Consider the following 21551-nt stretch of genomic DNA (forward strand, 5'->3'; position numbering starts at 1 on the left):
AAAAAAGTCACTATTTTACCAAATTTGAGGATTTTAACTTCAAATCATTGAGCGAGGTTTCGTATTATTTAGATCCAAGAAAAGACATATGACAATGTTGTTTCCAATACAAATGATAAAAAAAACAATGTATTTTCATTAGAATTAACTAAAATGTTCTTGATTTTTAGTTTATATTACGGAGGGAAGATGTACACGTAAAACCGCTCTAATCCGGCTGAAACGTCGATATATGCAATAAAAACCGAACTTCTCCCCCTTTCAATATCTTACTCAGTATTTTAACGAGAAACAAATAGATGATTGAAAATGAAGTATTTAAGGTTATCATCTAATCAATTATGTGTTTGCATCACTTTTATCGTATATATATGAATTAATACCCATAGACTGAAAATTCACAAAAACGTGGAAAACGGCAAAATATTGCCTAATTCGATGATATTTTGTTTAAATCACATAAAGGAAAAGATGATGATAAACGTCAAAATATTGCTAAATTCGATGATTTTTCGTACGAAACAAAATGGAAGAAAAACTTGCTTAAAATGCAATATTATGCGAAATTCTGAGATTTGAAGGCCAAATCACATATCGTAATACTACATGAAATAGTATCGAAATATTGGTAAAAATGAGTATATTTACGTAATATCAAACTACGTGATTAACGTGAAAAAGTCCCTATTTTACCATGTTTGAGGATTTTAACTTCAAATCATTGAGCGAGGTTTCGTATTATTTCGATCCAAGAAAAGACATATGACAATGTTGTTTCCAATACAAATGATAAAAAACAATGTGTTTTCATTAGAATTAACTAAAATGTTCTTGATTTTTCGTTTATATTACGGAGGGAAGATGTACACGTAAAACCGCTCTAATCCGGCTGAAACGTCGATATATGCAATAAAAACCGAACTTCTCCCCCTTTCAATATCTTACTCAGTATTTTAACGAGAAACAAATAGATGATTGAAAATGAAGTATTTAAGGTTATTATCTAATCAATTATGTGTTTGCATCATTTTTTTCGTATATATAATTAATTAATACCCATAAACTGAAAATTCACAAAAACGTCTAAAAACGGCAAAATATTGCCTAATTCGAAGATATTTTGTTTAAATCACATAAAGGAGAAGGGGATGATAAACGTCAAAATATTGCTAAATTCGATGATTTTGCGTACTAAACAAAATGAAAGAAAACTTGCTTAAAATGCAATATTATGCGAAATTCTGAGATTTCAAGGCCAAATCACATATCGTAATACTACATGAAATAGTATCGAAATATTGGTAAAAATGAATATATTTACGTAATATCAAACTACATGATTAACGTGAAAAAGTCACTATTTTACCAAATTTGAGGATTTTAACTTCAAATAATTGAGCAAGGTTTCGTATTATTTAGATCCAAGAAAAGACATATTACAATGTTGTTTCCAATACAAATGATAAAAAAAAAACGTGTTTTATGTGTTTTCATTAGAATTAACTAAAATGTTCTTGATTTTCCGTTTATATTACCGAGGGAAGATGTACACGTAAAACCGCTCTAATCCGGCTGAAACGTCGATATATGCAATAAAAACCGAACTTCTCCCCTTTTCAATATCTTACTCAGTATTTTAACGAGAAACAAATAGATGATTGAAAATGAAGTATTTAAGGTTATCATCTAATCAATTATGTGTTTGCATCATTTTTATCGTATATATATGAATTAATACCCATAGACTGAAAATTCACAAAAACGTGGAAAACGGCAAAATATTGCCTAATTCGATGATATTTTGTTTAAATCACATAAAGGAAAAGGGGATGATAAACGTCAAAATATTGCTAAATTCGATGATTTTTCGTACGAAACAAAATGCAAGAAAACTTGCTTAAATTGCAATGTTATGCGAAATTCTGAGATTTGAAGGCCAAATCACGTATCGTGATACTACATGAAATAGTATCGAAATATTGGTAAAAATGAATATATTTACGTAATATCAAACTACATGATTAACGTGAAAAAGTCACTATTTTACCAAATTTGAGGATTTTAACTTCAAATCATTGAGCGAGGTTTCGTATTATTTAGATCCAAGAAAAGACATATGACAATGTTGTTTCCAATACAAATGATACAAAAACAATGTGTTTTCATTAGAATTGACTAAAATGTTCCTGATTTTCCGTTTATATTACTGAGGGAAGATGTACACGTAAAACCGCTCTAATCCGGCTGAAACGTCGATATATGCAATAAAAACCGAATTTCTCCCCTTTTCAATATCTTACTCAGTATTTTAACGAGAAACAAATAGATGATTCAAAATGAAGTATTTAAGGTTATCATCTAATCAATTATGTGTTTGCATCATTTTTATCGTATATATATGAATTAATACCAATAGGCTGAAAATTCACAAAAACGTGGAAAACGGCAAAATATTGCCTAATTCGATGATATTTTGTTTAAATCACATAAAGGAAAAGGGGATGATAAACGTCAAAATATTGCTAAATGCGATGATTTTTCGTACGAAACAAAATGCAAGAAAACTTGCTTAAAATGCAATATTATGCGAAATTCTGAGATTTGAAGGCCAAATCACATATCGTAATACAACATGAAATAGTATCGAAATATTTGTAAAAGTTAATATATTTACGTAATATCAAACTACATGATTAACGTGTAAAAAGTCACTATTTTACCATATTTGAGGATTTTAACTTCAAATCATTGAGCGAGGTTTCGTATTATTTAGATCCAAGAAAAGACATATGACAATGTTGTTTCCAATACAAATGATAAAAAAAACAATGTATTTTCATTAGAATTAACTAAAATGTTCTTGATTTTTAGTTTATATTACGGAGGGAAGATGTACACGTACCGCTCTAATCCGGCTGAAACGTCGATATATGCAATAAAAACCGAACTTCTCCCCCTTTCAATATCTTACTCAGTATTTTAACGAGAAACAAATAGATGATTGAAAATGAAGTATTTAAGGTTATCATCTAATCAATTATGTGTTTGCATCATTTTTATCGTATATATATGAATTAATACCCATAGACTGAAAATTCACAAAAACGTGGAAAACGGCAAAATATTGCCTAATTCGATGATATTTTGTTTAAATCACATAAAGGAAAAGGGGATGATAAACGTCAAAATATTGCTAAATTCGATGATTTTTCGTACGAAACAAAATGCAAGAAAACTTGCTTAAATTGCAATGTTATGCGAAATTCTGAGAATTCAAGGCCAAATCACATATCGTAATACTACATGAAATAGTATCGAAATATTGGTAAAAATGAATATATTTACGTAATATCAAACTACATGATTAACGTGAAAAAGTCACTATTTTACCAAATTTGAGGATTTTAACTTCAAATAATTGAGCAAGGTTTCGTATTATTTAGATCCATGAAAAGACATATTACAATGTTGTTTCCAATACAAATGATAAAAAAAAACGTGTTTTATGTGTTTTCATTAGAATTAACTAAAATGTTCTTGATTTTCCGTTTATATTACTGAGGGAAGATGTTCACGTAAAACCGCTCTAATCCGGCTGAAACGTCGATATATGCAATAAAAACCGAATTTCTCCCCTTTTCAATATCATACTCAGTATTTTAACGAGAAACAAATAGATGATTCAAAATGAAGTATTTAAGGTTATCATCTAATCAATTATGTGTTTGCATCATTTTTATCGTATATATATGAATTAATACCAATAGGCTGAAAATTCACAAAAACGTGGAAAACGGCAAAATATTGCCTAATTCGATGATATTTTGTTTAAATCACATCAAGGAAAAGGGGATGATAAACGTCAAAATATTGCTAAATGCGATGATTTTTCGTACGAAACAAAATGCAAGAAAACTTGCTTAAAATGCAATATTATGCGAAATTCTGAGATTTGAAGGCCAAATCACATATTGTAATACTACATGAAATAGTATCGAAATATTGGTAAAAATTAATATATTTACGTAATATCAAACTACATGATTAACGTGTAAAAAGTCACTATTTTACCATATTTGAGGATTTTAACTTCAAATCATTGAGCGAGGTTTCGTATTATTTAGATCCAAGAAAAGACATATGACAATGTTGTTTCCAATACAAATGATAAAAAAAACAATGTATTTTCATTAGAATTAACTAAAATGTTTTTGATTTTTAGTTTATATTACGGAGGGAAGATGTACACGTACCGCTCTAATCCGGCTGAAACGTCGATATATGCAATAAAAACCGAACTTCTCCCCCTTTCAATATCTTACTCAGTATTTTAACGAGAAACAAATAGATGATTGAAAATGAAGTATTTAAGGTTATTATCTAATCAATTATGTGTTTGCATCATTTTTATCGTATATATAATGAATTAATACCCATAAACTGAAAATTCACAAAAACGTGGAAAAACGGCAAAATATTGCCTAATTCGATGATATTTTTTTTAAATCACATAAAGGAGAAGGGGATGATAAACGTCAAAATATTGCTAAATTCGATGATTTTGCGTACCAAACAAAATGCAAGAAAACTTGCTTAAAATGCAATATTATGCGAAATTCTGGTATTTCAAGGCCAAATCACATATCGTAATACTACATGAAATAGTATCGAAATATTGGTAAAAAGAATATATTTACGTAATATCAAACTAAATGATTAACGTGAAAAAGTCACTATTTTACCAAATTTGAGGATTTTAACTTCAAATCATTGAGCGAGGCTTCGTATTATTTAGATACAAGAAAAGACATATGACAATGTTGTTTCCAATACAAATGATAAAAAAACAATGTTTTTTCATTAGAATTGACTAAAATGTTCTTGATTTTCCGTTTATATTACTGAGGGAAGATGTACACGTAAAACCGCTCTAATCCGGCTGAAACGTCGATATATGCAATAAAAACCGAACTTCTCCCCTTTTCAATATCTTACTCATTATTTTAACGAGAAACAAATAGATGATTGAAAATGAAGTATTTAAGGTTATCATCTAATCAATTATGTGTTTGCATCATTTTTATCGTATATATATGAATTAATACCAATAGACTGAAAATTCACAAAAACGTGGAAAACGGCAAAATATTGCCTAATTCGATGATATTTTGTTTAAATCACATAAAGGAAAAGGGGATGATAAACGTCAAAATATTGCTAAATTCGATGATTTTTCGTACGAAACAAAATGCAAGAAAACTTGCTTAAAATGCAATATTATGCGAAATTCTGAGATTTGAAGGCCAAATCACATATCGTAATACTACATGAAATAGTATCAAAATATTGGTAAAAATGAATATATTTACGTAATATCAAACTACATGATTAACGTGTAAAAAAGTCACTATTTTACCATATTTGAGGATTTTAACTTCAAATCATTGATCGAGGTTTCGTATTATTTAGATCCAAGAAAAGACATATGACAATGTTGTTTCCAATACAAATGATAAAAAAACGATGTATTTTCATTAGAATTAACTAAAATGTTCTTGATTTTTAGTTTATATTACTGAGGGAAGATGTACACGTAAAACCGCTCTAATCCGGCTGAAACGTCGATATATGCAATAAAATCCGAACTTCTCCCCTTTTCAATATCTTCCTCAGTGTTTTAACGAGAAACAAATAGATGATTGAAAATGAAGTATTTAAGGTTATCATCTAATCAATTATGTGTTTGCATCACTTTTATCATATATATATATGAATTAATACCCATAGACTGAAAATTCACAAAAACGTGGAAAACGGCAAAATATTGCCTAATTCGATGATATTTTGTTTAAATCACATAAAGTAAAAGGGGATGATAAACGTCAAAATATTGCTAAATTCGATGATTTTTCGTACGAAACAAAATGCAGGAAAACTTGCTTAAAATGCAATATTATGCGAAATTCTGAGATTTGAAGGCCAAATCACATATCGTAATACTACATGAAATAGTATCGAAATATTGGTAAAACTGAGTATATTTACGTAATATCAAACTACATGATTAACGTTAAAAAGTCACTATTTTACCATGTTTGAGGATTTTAACTTCAAATCATTGAGCGAGGTTTCGTATTATTTCGATCAAAGAAAAGACATATGACAATGTTGTTTCCAATACAAATGATAAAAAACAATGTGTTTTCATTAGAATTAACTAAAATGTTCTTGATTTTTCGTTTATATTACGGAGGGAAGATGTACACGTAAAACCGCTCTAATCCGGCTGAAACGTCGATATATGCAATAAAAACCGAACTTCTCCCCCTTTCAATATCTTACTCAGTATTTTAACGAGAAACAAATAGATGATTGAAAATGAAGTATTTAAGGTTATTATCTAATCAATTATGTGTTTGCAACATTTGCATCGTATATATAATGAATTAATACCCATAAACTGAAAATTCACAAAAACGTCTAAAAACGGCAAAATATTGCCTAATTCGATGATATTTTGTTTAAATCACATAAAGGAGAAGGGGATGATAAACGTCAAAATATTGCTAAATTCGATGATTTTTCGTACGAAACAAAATGCAAGAAAACTTGCTTAAAATGCAATATTATGCGAAATTCTGAGATTTGAAGGCCAAATCACATATCGTAATACTACATGAAATAGTATCGAAATATTGGTAAAAATGAGTATATTTACGTAATATCAAACTACATGATTATCATGAAAAAGTCACTATTTTACCATGTTTGTGGATTTTAACTTCAAATCATTGAGCGAGGTTTCGTATTATTTAGATCCAAGAAAAGACATATGACAATGTTGTTTCCAATACAAATGATAAAAAAACAATGTTTTTTCATTAGAATTGACTAAAATGTTCTTGATTTTCCGTTTATATTACTGAGAAAAGATGTACACGTAAAACCGCTCTAATCCGGCTGAAACGTCGCTATATGCAATAAAAACCGAACTTTTCCCCTTTTCAATATCTTTCTCAGTATTTTAACGAGAAAAAAGTAGATGATTGAAAATGAAGTATTTAAGGTTATCATCTAATCAATTATGTGTTTGCATCATTTTTATCGTATATATATGAATTAATACCAATAGACTGAAAATTCACAAAAACGTCGAAAACGGCAAAATATTGCCTACTTCGATGATATTTTGTTTAAATCACATCAAGGAAAGGGGGATGATAAACGTCAAAATATTGCTAAATTCGATGATTTTTCGTACGAAACAAAATGCAAGAAAACTTGCTTAAAATGCAATATTATGCGAAATTCTGAGATTTGAAGGCCAAATCACATATCGTAATACTACATGAAATAGTATCGAAATATTGGTAAAAATGAATATATTTACGTAATATCAAACTCATGATTAACGTGTAAAAAAGTCACTATTTTACCAAATTTGAGGATTTTAACTTCAAATCATTGAGCGAGGTTTCGTATTATTTAGATCCAAGAAAAGACATATGACAATGTTGTTTCCAATACAAATGATAAAAAAAAAACGTGTTTTATGTGTTTTCATTAGAATTAACTAAAATGTTCTTGATTTTCCGTTTATATTACCGAGGGAAGATGTACACGTAAAACCGCTCTAATCCGGCTGAAACGTCGATATATGCAATAAAAACCGAACTTCTCCCCTTTTCAATATCTTGCTCAGTATTTTAACGAGAAACAAATAGATGATTGAAAATGAAGTATTTAAGGTTATCATCTAATCAATTATGTGTTTGCATCATTTTTATCGTATATATATGAATTAATACCCATAGACTGAAAATTCACAAAAACGTGGAAAACGGCAAAATATTGCCTAATTCGATGATATTTTGTTTAAATCACATAAAGGAAAAGGGGATGATAAACGTCAAAATATTGCTAAATTCGATGATTTTTCGTACGAAACAAAATGCAAGAAAACTTGCTTAAATTGCAATATTATGCGAAATTCTGAGATTTGAAGGCCAAATCAAGTATCGTGATACTACATGAAATAGTATCGAAATATTGGTAAAAATGAATATATTTACGTAATATCAAACTACATGATTAACGTGAAAAAGTCACTATTTTACCAAATTTGAGGATTTTAACTTCAAATCATTGAGCGAGGTTTCGTATTATTTAGATCCAAGAAAAGACATATGACAATGTTGTTTCCAATACAAATGATAAAAAAACAATGTTTTTTCATTAGAATTGACTAAAATGTTCTTGATTTTCCGTTTATATTACTGAGGGAAGATGTACACGTAAAACCGCTCTAATCCGGCTGAAACGTCGATATATGCAATAAAAACCGAACTTCTCCCCTTTTCAATATCTTCCTCAGTGTTTTAACGAGAAACAAATAGATGATTGAAAATGAAGTATTTAAGGTTATCATCTAATCAATTATGTGTTTGCATCACTTTTATCGTATATATATATGAATTAATACCCATAGACTGAAAATTCACAAAAACGTGGAAAACGGCAAAATATTGCCTAATTCGATGATATTTTGTGTAAATCACGTAAAGTAAAAGGGGATGATAAACGTCAAAATATTGCTAAATTCGATGATTTTTCGTACGAAACAAAATGCAGGAAAACTTGCTTAAAATGCAATATTATGCGAAATTCTGAGATTTGAAGGCCAAATCACATATCGTAATACTACATGAAATAGTATCGAAATATTGGTAAAACTGAGTATATTTACGTAATATCAAACTACATGATTAACGTTAAAAAGTCACTATTTTACCATGTTTGAGGATTTTAACTTCAAATCATTGAGCGAGGTTTCGTATTATTTCGATCCAAGAAAAGACATATGACAATGTTGTTTCCAATACAAATGATAAAAAACAATGTGTTTTCATTAGAATTAACTAAAATGTTCTTGATTTTTCGTTTATATTACGGAGGGAAGATGTACACGTAAAACCGCTCTAATCCGGCTGAAACGTCGATATATGCAATAAAAACCGAACTTCTCCCCCTTTCAATATCTTACTCAGTATTTTAACGAGAAACAAATAGATGATTGAAAATGAAGTATTTAAGGTTATTATCTAATCAATTATGTGTTTGCATCATTTGCATCGTATATATAATGGATTATTACCCATAAACTGAAAATTCACAAAAACGTCTAAAAACGGCAAAATATTGCCTAATTCGATGATATTTTGTTTAAATCACATAAAGGAGAAGGGGATGATAAACGTCAAAATATTGCTAAATTCGATGATTTTTCGTACGAAACAAAATGCAAGAAAACTTGCTTAAAATGCAATATTATGCGAAATTCTGAGATTTGAAGGCCAAATCACATATCGTAATACTACATGAAATAGTATCGAAATATTGGTAAAAATGAGTATATTTACGTAATATCAAACTACATGATTATCATGAAAAAGTCACTATTTTACCATGTTTGTGGATTTTAACTTCAAATCATTGAGCGAGGTTTCGTATTATTTAGATCCAAGAAAAGACATATGACAATGTTGTTTCCAATACAAATGATAAAAAAACAATGTTTTTTCATTAGAATTGACTAAAATGTTCTTGATTTTCCGTTTATATTACTGAGAAAAGATGTACACGTAAAACCGCTCTAATCCGGCTGAAACGTCGCTATATGCAATAAAAACCGAACTTTTCCCCTTTTCAATATCTTACTCAGTAATTTAACGAGAAAAAAGTAGATGATTGAAAATGAAGTATTTAAGGTTATCATCTAATCAATTATGTGTTTGCATCATTTTTATCGTATATATATGAATTAATACCAATAGACTGAAAATTCACAAAAACGTCGAAAACGGCAAAATATTGCCTAATTCGATGATATTTTGTTTAAATCACATCAAGGAAAAGGGGATGATAAACGTGAAAATATTGCTAAATTCGATGATTTTTCGTACGAAACAAAATGCAAGAAAACTTGCTTAAAATGCAATATTATGCGAAATTCTGAGATTTGAAGGCCAAATCACATATCGTAATACTACATGAAATAGTATCGAAATATTGGTAAAAATGAATATATTTACGTAATATCAAACTCATGATTAACGTGTAAAAAAGTCACTATTTTACCAAATTTGAGGATTTTAACTTCAAATCATTGAGCGAGGTTTCGTATTATTTAGATCCAAGAAAAGACATATGACAATGTTGTTTCCAATACAAATGATAAAAAAAACAATGTATTTTCATTAGAATTAACTAAAATGTTCTTGATTTTTAGTTTATATTACGGAGGGAAGATGTACACGTAAAACCGCTCTAATCCGGCTGAAACGTCGATATATGCAATAAAAACCGAACTTCTCCCCCTTTCAATATCTTACTCAGTATTTTAACGAGAAACAAATAGATGATTGAAAATGAAGTATTTAAGGTTATCATCTAATCAATTATGTGTTTGCATCACTTTTATCGTATATATATGAATTAATACCCATAGACTGAAAATTCACAAAAACGTGGAAAACGGCAAAATATTGCCTAATTCGATGATATTTTGTTTAAATCACATAAAGGAAAAGATGATGATAAACGTCAAAATATTGCTAAATTCGATGATTTTTCGTACGAAACAAAATGGAAGAAAAACTTGCTTAAAATGCAATATTATGCGAAATTCTGAGATTTGAAGGCCAAATCACATATCGTAATACTACATGAAATAGTATCGAAATATTGGTAAAAATGAGTATATTTACGTAATATCAAACTACGTGATTAACGTGAAAAAGTCCCTATTTTACCATGTTTGAGGATTTTAACTTCAAATCATTGAGCGAGGTTTCGTATTATTTCGATCCAAGAAAAGACATATGACAATGTTGTTTCCAATACAAATGATAAAAAACAATGTGTTTTCATTAGAATTAACTAAAATGTTCTTGATTTTTCGTTTATATTACGGAGGGAAGATGTACACGTAAAACCGCTCTAATCCGGCTGAAACGTCGATATATGCAATAAAAACCGAACTTCTCCCCCTTTCAATATCTTACTCAGTATTTTAACGAGAAACAAATAGATGATTGAAAATGAAGTATTTAAGGTTATTATCTAATCAATTATGTGTTTGCATCATTTGCATCGTATATATAATGGATTATTACCCATAAACTGAAAATTCACAAAAACGTCTAAAAACGGCAAAATATTGCCTAATTCGATGATATTTTGTTTAAATCACATAAAGGAGAAGGGGATGATAAACGTCAAAATATTGCTAAATTCGATGATTTTTCGTACGAAACAAAATGCAAGAAAACTTGCTTAAAATGCAATATTATGCGAAATTCTGAGATTTGAAGGCCAAATCACATATCGTAATACTACATGAAATAGTATCGAAATATTGGTAAAAATGAGTATATTTACGTAATATCAAACTACATGATTATCATGAAAAAGTCACTATTTTACCATGTTTGTGGATTTTAACTTCAAATCATTGAGCGAGGTTTCGTATTATTTAGATCCAAGAAAAGACATATGACAATGTTGTTTCCAATACAAATGATAAAAAAACAATGTTTTTTCATTAGAATTGACTAAAATGTTCTTGATTTTCCGTTTATATTACTGAGAAAAGATGTACACGTAAAACCGCTCTAATCCGGCTGAAACGTCGCTATATGCAATAAAAACCGAACTTTTCCCCTTTTCAATATCTTACTCAGTAATTTAACGAGAAAAAAGTAGATGATTGAAAATGAAGTATTTAAGGTTATCATCTAATCAATTATGTGTTTGCATCATTTTTATCGTATATATATGAATTAATACCAATAGACTGAAAATTCACAAAAACGTCGAAAACGGCAAAATATTGCCTAATTCGATGATATTTTGTTTAAATCACATCAAGGAAAAGGGGATGATAAACGTGAAAATATTGCTAAATTCGATGATTTTTCGTACGAAACAAAATGCAAGAAAACTTGCTTAAAATGCAATATTATGCGAAATTCTGAGATTTGAAGGCCAAATCACATATCGTAATACTACATGAAATAGTATCGAAATATTGGTAAAAATGAATATATTTACGTAATATCAAACTCATGATTAACGTGTAAAAAAGTCACTATTTAACCAAATTTGAGGATTTTAACTTCAAATCATTGAGCGAGGTTTCGTATTATTTAGATCCAAGAAAAGACATATGACAATGTTGTTTCCAATACAAATGATAAAAAAAACAATGTATTTTCATTAGAATTAACTAAAATGTTCTTGATTTTTAGTTTATATTACGGAGGGAAGATGTACACGTAAAACCGCTCTAATCCGGCTGAAACGTCGATATATGCAATAAAAACCGAACTTCTCCCCCTTTCAATATCTTACTCAGTATTTTAACGAGAAACAAATAGATGATTGAAAATGAAGTATTTAAGGTTATCATCTAATCAATTATGTGTTTGCATCACTTTTGTCGTATATATATGAATTAATACCCATAGACTGAAAATTCACAAAAACGTGGAAAACGGCAAAATATTGCCTAATTCGATGATATTTTGTTTAAATCACATAAAGGAAAAGATGATGATAAACGTCAAAATATTGCTAAATTCGATGATTTTTCGTACGAAACAAAATGGAAGAAAAACTTGCTTAAAATGCAATATTATGCGAAATTCTGAGATTTGAAGGCCAAATCACATATCGTAATACTACATGAAATAGTATCGAAATATTGGTAAAAATGAGTATATTTACGTAATATCAAACTACGTGATTAACGTGAAAAAGTCCCTATTTTACCATGTTTGAGGATTTTAACTTCAAATCATTGAGCGAGGTTTCGTATTATTTCGATCCAAGAAAAGACATATGACAATGTTGTTTCCAATACAAATGATAAAAAACAATGTGTTTTCATTAGAATTAACTAAAATGTTCTTGATTTTTCGTTTATATTACGGAGGGAAGATGTACACGTAAAACCGCTCTAATCCGGCTGAAACGTCGATATATGCAATAAAAACCGAACTTCTCCCCCTTTCAATATCTTACTCAGTATTTTAACGAGAAACAAATAGATGATTGAAAATGAAGTATTTAAGGTTATTATCTAATCAATTATGTGTTTGCATCATTTTTTTCGTATATATAATTAATTAATACCCATAAACTGAAAATTCACAAAAACGTCTAAAAACGGCAAAATATTGCCTAATTCGAAGATATTTTGTTTAAATCACATAAAGGAGAAGGGGATGATAAACGTCAAAATATTGCTAAATTCGATGATTTTGCGTACTAAACAAAATGAAAGAAAACTTGCTTAAAATGCAATATTATGCGAAATTCTGAGATTTCAAGGCCAAATCACATATCGTAATACTACATGAAATAGTATCGAAATATTGGTAAAAATGAATATATTTACGTAATATCAAACTACATGATTAACGTGAAAAAGTCACTATTTTACCAAATTTGAGGATTTTAACTTCAAATAATTGAGCAAGGTTTCGTATTATTTAGATCCAAGAAAAGACATATTACAATGTTGTTTCCAATACAAATGATAAAAAAAAAACGTGTTTTATGTGTTTTCATTAGAATTAACTAAAATGTTCTTGATTTTCCGTTTATATTACCGAGGGAAGATGTACACGTAAAACCGCTCTAATCCGGCTGAAACGTCGATATATGCAATAAAAACCGAACTTCTCCCCTTTTCAATATCTTACTCAGTATTTTAACGAGAAACAAATAGATGATTGAAAATGAAGTATTTAAGGTTATCATCTAATCAATTATGTGTTTGCATCATTTTTATCGTATATATATGAATTAATACCCATAGACTGAAAATTCACAAAAACGTGGAAAACGGCAAAATATTGCCTAATTCGATGATATTTTGTTTAAATCACATAAAGGAAAAGGGGATGATAAACGTCAAAATATTGCTAAATTCGATGATTTTTCGTACGAAACAAAATGCAAGAAAACTTGCTTAAATTGCAATGTTATGCGAAATTCTGAGATTTGAAGGCCAAATCACGTATCGTGATACTACATGAAATAGTATCGAAATATTGGTAAAAATGAATATATTTACGTAATATCAAACTACATGATTAACGTGAAAAAGTCACTATTTTACCAAATTTGAGGATTTTAACTTCAAATCATTGAGCGAGGTTTCGTATTATTTAGATCCAAGAAAAGACATATGACAATGTTGTTTCCAATACAAATGATACAAAAACAATGTGTTTTCATTAGAATTGACTAAAATGTTCCTGATTTTCCGTTTATATTACTGAGGGAAGATGTACACGTAAAACCGCTCTAATCCGGCTGAAACGTCGATATATGCAATAAAAACCGAATTTCTCCCCTTTTCAATATCTTACTCAGTATTTTAACGAGAAACAAATAGATGATTCAAAATGAAGTATTTAAGGTTATCATCTAATCAATTATGTGTTTGCATCATTTTTATCGTATATATATGAATTAATACCAATAGGCTGAAAATTCACAAAAACGTGGAAAACGGCAAAATATTGCCTAATTCGATGATATTTTGTTTAAATCACATAAAGGAAAAGGGGATGATAAACGTCAAAATATTGCTAAATGCGATGATTTTTCGTACGAAACAAAATGCAAGAAAACTTGCTTAAAATGCAATATTATGCGAAATTCTGAGATTTGAAGGCCAAATCACATATCGTAATACAACATGAAATAGTATCGAAATATTTGTAAAAGTTAATATATTTACGTAATATCAAACTACATGATTAACGTGTAAAAAGTCACTATTTTACCATATTTGAGGATTTTAACTTCAAATCATTGAGCGAGGTTTCGTATTATTTAGATCCAAGAAAAGACATATGACAATGTTGTTTCCAATACAAATGATAAAAAAAACAATGTATTTTCATTAGAATTAACTAAAATGTTCTTGATTTTTAGTTTATATTACGGAGGGAAGATGTACACGTACCGCTCTAATCCGGCTGAAACGTCGATATATGCAATAAAAACCGAACTTCTCCCCCTTTCAATATCTTACTCAGTATTTTAACGAGAAACAAATAGATGATTGAAAATGAAGTATTTAAGGTTATCATCTAATCAATTATGTGTTTGCATCATTTTTATCGTATATATATGAATTAATACCCATAGACTGAAAATTCACAAAAACGTGGAAAACGGCAAAATATTGCCTAATTCGATGATATTTTGTTTAAATCACATAAAGGAAAAGGGGATGATAAACGTCAAAATATTGCTAAATTCGATGATTTTTCGTACGAAACAAAATGCAAGAAAACTTGCTTAAATTGCAATGTTATGCGAAATTCTGAGAATTCAAGGCCAAATCACATATCGTAATACTACATGAAATAGTATCGAAATATTGGTAAAAATGAATATATTTACGTAATATCAAACTACATGATTAACGTGAAAAAGTCACTATTTTACCAAATTTGAGGATTTTAACTTCAAATAATTGAGCAAGGTTTCGTATTATTTAGATCCATGAAAAGACATATTACAATGTTGTTTCCAATACAAATGATAAAAAAAAACGTGTTTTATGTGTTTTCATTAGAATTAACTAAAATGTTCTTGATTTTCCGTTTATATTACTGAGGGAAGATGTACACGTAAAACCGCTCTAATCCGGCTGAAACGTCCATATATGCAATAAAAACCGAATTTCTCCCCTTTTCAATATCATACTCAGTATTTTAACGAGAAACAAATAGATGATTCAAAATGAAGTATTTAAGGTTATCATCTAATCAATTATGTGTTTGCATCATTTTTATCGTATATATATGAATTAATACCAATAGGCTGAAAATTCACAAAAACGTGGAAAACGGCAAAATATTGCCTAATTCGATGATATTTTGTTTAAATCACATCAAGGAAAAGGGGATGATAAACGTCAAAATATTGCTAAATGCGATGATTTTTCGTACGAAACAAAATGCAAGAAAACTTGCTTAAAATGCAATATTATGCGAAATTCTGAGATTTGAAGGCCAAATCACACATCGTAATACTACATGATATAGTATCGAAATATTGGTAAAAATTAATATATTTACGTAATATCAAACTACATGATTAACGTGTAAAAAGTCACTATTTTACCATATTTGAGGATTTTAACTTCAAATCATTGAGCGAGGTTTCGTATTATTTAGATCCAAGAAAAGACATATGACAATGTTGTTTCCAATACAAATGATAAAAAAAACAATGTATTTTCATTAGAATTAACTAAAATGTTTTTGATTTTTAGTTTATATTACGGAGGGAAGATGTACACGTACCGCTCTAATCCGGCTGAAACGTCGATATATGCAATAAAAACCGAACTTCTCCCCCTTTCAATATCTTACTCAGTATTTTAACGAGAAACAAATAGATGATTGAAAATGAAGTATTTAAGGTTATTATCTAATCAATTATGTGTTTGCATCATTTTTATCGTATATATAATGAATTAATACCCATAAACTGAAAATTCACAAAAACGTGGAAAAACGGCAAAATATTGCCTAATTCGATGATATTTTTTTTAAATCACATAAAGGAGAAGGGGATGATAAACGTCAAAATATTGCTAAATTCGATGATTTTGCGTACCAAACAAAATGCAAGAAAACTTGCTTAAAATGCAATATTATGCGAAATTCTGGTATTTCAAGGCCAAATCACATATCGTAATACTACATGAAATAGTATCGAAATATTGGTAAAAAGAATATATTTACGTAATATCAAACTAAATGATTAACGTGAAAAAGTCACTATTTTACCAAATTTGAGGATTTTAACTTCAAATCATTGAGCGAGGCTTCGTATTATTTAGATACAAGAAAAGACATATGACAATGTTGTTTCCAATACAAATGATAAAAAAACAATGTTTTTTCATTAGAATTGACTAAAATGTTCTTGATTTTCCGTTTATATTACTGAGGGAAGATGTACACGTAAAACCGCTCTAATCCGGCTGAAACGTCGATATATGCAATAAAAACCGAACTTCTCCCCTTTTCAATATCTTACTCATTATTTTAACGAGAAACAAATAGATGATTGAAAATGAAGTATTTAAGGTTATCATCTAATCAATTATGTGTTTGCATCATTTTTATCGTATATATATGAATTAATACCAATAGACTGAAAATTCACAAAAACGTGGAAAACGGCAAAATATTGCCTAATTCGATGATATTTTGTTTAAATCACATAAAGGAAAAGGGGATGATAAACGTCAAAATATTGCTAAATTCGATGATTTTTCGTACGAAACAAAATGCAAGAAAACTTGCTTAAAATGCAATATTATGCGAAATTCTGAGATTTGAAGGCCAAATCACATATCGTAATACTACATGAAATAGTATCAAAATATTGGTAAAAATGAATATATTTACGTAATATCAAACTACATGATTAACGTGTAAAAAAGTCACTATTTTACCATATTTGAGGATTTTAACTTCAAATCATTGATCGAGGTTTCGTATTATTTAGATCCAAGAAAAGACATATGACAATGTTGTTTCCAATACAAATGATAAAAAAACGATGTATTTTCATTAGAATTAACTAAAATGTTCTTGATTTTTAGTTTATATTACTGAGGGAAGATGTACACGTAAAACCGCTCTAATCCGGCTGAAACGTCGATATATGCAATAAAAACCGAACTTCTCCCCTTTTCAATATCTTCCTCAGTGTTTTAACGAGAAACAAATAGATGATTGAAAATGAAGTATTTAAGGTTATCATCTAATCAATTATGTGTTTGCATCACTTTTATCATATATATATATGAATTAATACCCATAGACTGAAAATTCACAAAAACGTGGAAAACGGCAAAATATTGCCTAATTCGATGATATTTTGTTTAAATCACATAAAGTAAAAGGGGATGATAAACGTCAAAATATTGCTAAATTCGATGATTTTTCGTACGAAACAAAATGCAGGAAAACTTGCTTAAAATGCAATATTATGCGAAATTCTGAGATTTGAAGGCCAAATCACATATCGTAATACTACATGAAATAGTATCGAAATATTGGTAAAACTGAGTATATTTACGTAATATCAAACTACATGATTAACGTTAAAAAGTCACTATTTTACCATGTTTGAGGATTTTAACTTCAAATCATTGAGCGAGGTTTCGTATTATTTCGATCAAAGAAAAGACATATGACAATGTTGTTTCCAATACAAATGATAAAAAACAATGTGTTTTCATTAGAATTAACTAAAATATTCTTGATTTTTCGTTTATATTACGGAGGGAAGATGTACACGTAAAACCGCTCTAATCCGGCTGAAACGTCGATATATGCAATAAAAACCGAACTTCTCCCCCTTTCAATATCTTACTCAGTATTTTAACGAGAAACAAATAGATGATTGAAAATAAAGTATTTAAGGTTATTATCTAATCAATTATGTGTTTGCAACATTTGCATCGTATATATAATGAATTAATACCCATAAACTGAAAATTCACAAAAACGTCTAAAAACGGCAAAATATTGCCTAATTCGATGATATTTTGTTTAAATCACATAAAGGAGAAGGGGATGATAAACGTCAAAATATTGCTAAATTCGATGATTTTTCGTACGAAACAAAATGCAAGAAAACTTGCTTAAAATGCAATATTATGCGAAATTCTGAGATTTGAAGGCCAAATCACATATCGTAATACTACATGAAATAGTATCGAAATATTGGTAAAAATGAGTATATTTACGTAATATCAAACTACATGATTATCATGAAAAAGTCACTATTTTACCATGTTTGTGGATTTTAACTTCAAATCATTGAGCGAGGTTTCGTATTATTTAGATCCAAGAAAAGACATATGACAATGTTGTTTCCAATACAAATGATAAAAAAACAATGTTTTTTCATTAGAATTGACTAAAATGTTCTTGATTTTCCGTTTATATTACTGAGAAAAGATGTACACGTAAAACCGCTCTAATCCGGCTGAAACGTCGCTATATGCAATAAAAACCGAACTTTTCCCCTTTTCAATATCTTTCTCAGTATTTTAACGAGAAAAAAGTAGATGATTGAAAATGAAGTATTTAAGGTTATCATCTAATCAATTATGTGTTTGCATCATTTTTATCGTATATATATGAATTAATACCAATAGACTGAAAATTCACAAAAACGTCGAAAACGGCAAAATATTGCCTACTTCGATGATATTTTGTTTAAATCACATCAAGGAAAGGGGGATGATAAACGTCAAAATATTGCTAAATTCGATGATTTTTCGTACGAAACAAAATGCAAGAAAACTTGCTTAAAATGCAATATTATGCGAAATTCTGAGATTTGAAGGCCAAATCACATATCGTAATACTACATGAAATAGTATCGAAATATTGGTAAAAATGAATATATTTACGTAATATCAAACTCATGATTAACGTGTAAAAAAGTCACTATTTTACCAAATTTGAGGATTTTAACTTCAAATCATTGAGCGAGGTTTCGTATTATTTAGATCCAAGAAAAGACATATCACAATGTTGTTTCCAATACAAATGATAAAAAAAAAACGTGTTTTATGTGTTTTCATTAGAATTAACTAAAATGTTCTTGATTTTCCGTTTATATTACCGAGGGAAGATGTACACGTAAAACCGCTCTAATCCGGCTGAAACGTCGATATATGCAATAAAAACCGAACTTCTCCCCTTTTCAATATCTTGCTCAGTATTTTAACGAGAAACAAATAGATGATTGAAAATGAAGTATTTAAGGTTATCATCTAATCAATTATGTGTTTGCATCATTTTTATCGTATATATATGAATTAATACCCATAGACTGAAAATTCACAAAAACGTGGAAAACGGCAAAATATTGCCTAATTCGATGATATTTTGTTTAAATCACATAAAGGAAAAGGGGATGATAAACGTCAAAATATTGCTAAATTCGATGATTTTTCGTACGAAACAAAATGCAAGAAAACTTGCTTAAATTGCAATATTATGCGAAATTCTGAGATTTGAAGGCCAAATCAAGTATCGTGATACTACATGAAATAGTATCGAAATATTGGTAAAAATGAATATATTTACGTAATATCAAACTACATGATTAACGTGAAAAAGTCACTATTTTACCAAATTTGAGGATTTTAACTTCAAATCATTGAGCGAGGTTTCGTATTATTTAGATCCAAGAAAAGACATATGACAATGTTGTTTCCAATACAAATGATAAAAAAACAATGTTTTTTCATTAGAATTGACTAAAATGTTCTTGATTTTCCGTTTATATTACTGAGGGAAGATGTACACGTAAAACCGCTCTAATCCGGCTGAAACGTCGATATATGCAATAAAAACCGAACTTCTCCCCTTTTCAATATCTTCCTCAGTGTTTTAACGAGAAACAAATAGATGATTGAAAATGAAGTATTTAAGGTTATCATCTAATCAATTATGTGTTTGCATCATTTTTATCGTATATATATGAATTAATACCCATAGACTGAAAATTCACAAAAACGTGGAAAACGGCAAAATATTGCCTAATTCGATGATATTTTGTTTAAATCACATAAAGGAAAAGGGGATGATAAACGTCAAAATATTGCTAAATTCGATGATTTTTCGTACGAAACAAAATGGAAGAAAACTTGCTTAAAATGCAATATTATGCGAAATTCTGAGATTTGAAGGCCAAATCACATATCGTAATACTACATGAAATAGTATCGAAATATTGGTAAAAATGAGTATATTTACGTAATATCAAACTACGTGATTAACGTGAAAAAGTCACTATTTTACCATGTTTGAGGATTTTAACTTCAAATCATTGAGCGAGGTTTCGTATTATTTCGATCCAAGAAAAGACATATGACAATGTTGTTTCCAATACAAATGATAAAAAACAATGTGTTTTCATTAGAATTAACTAAAATGTTCTTGATTTTTCGTTTATATTACGGAGGGAAGATGTACACGTAAAACCGCTCTAATCCGGCTGAAACGTCGATATATGCAATAAAAACCGAACTTCTCCCCCTTTCAATATACTCAGTATTTTAACGAGAAACAAATAGATGATTGAAAATGAAGTATTTAAGGTTATTATCTAATCAATTATGTGTTTGCATCATTTTTTTCGTATATATAATGAATTATTACCCATAAACTGAAAATTCATAAAAACGTGGAAAAACGGCAAAATATTGCCTAATTCGAAGATATTTTGTTTAAATCACATAAAGGAGAAGGGGATGATAAACGTCAAAATATTGCTAAATTCGATGATTTTGCGTACTAAACAAAATGAAAGAAAACTTGCTTAAAATGCATTATTATGCGAAATTCTGAGATTTCAAGGCCAAATCACATATCGTAATACTACATGAAATAGTATCGAAATATTGGTAAAAATGAATATATTTA

The sequence above is a fragment of the Procambarus clarkii genome, unplaced genomic scaffold (genome assembly GCF_040958095.1).
Source record: "Procambarus clarkii isolate CNS0578487 unplaced genomic scaffold, FALCON_Pclarkii_2.0 HiC_scaffold_275, whole genome shotgun sequence".
NCBI lineage: Eukaryota > Metazoa > Arthropoda > Malacostraca > Decapoda > Cambaridae > Procambarus > Procambarus clarkii.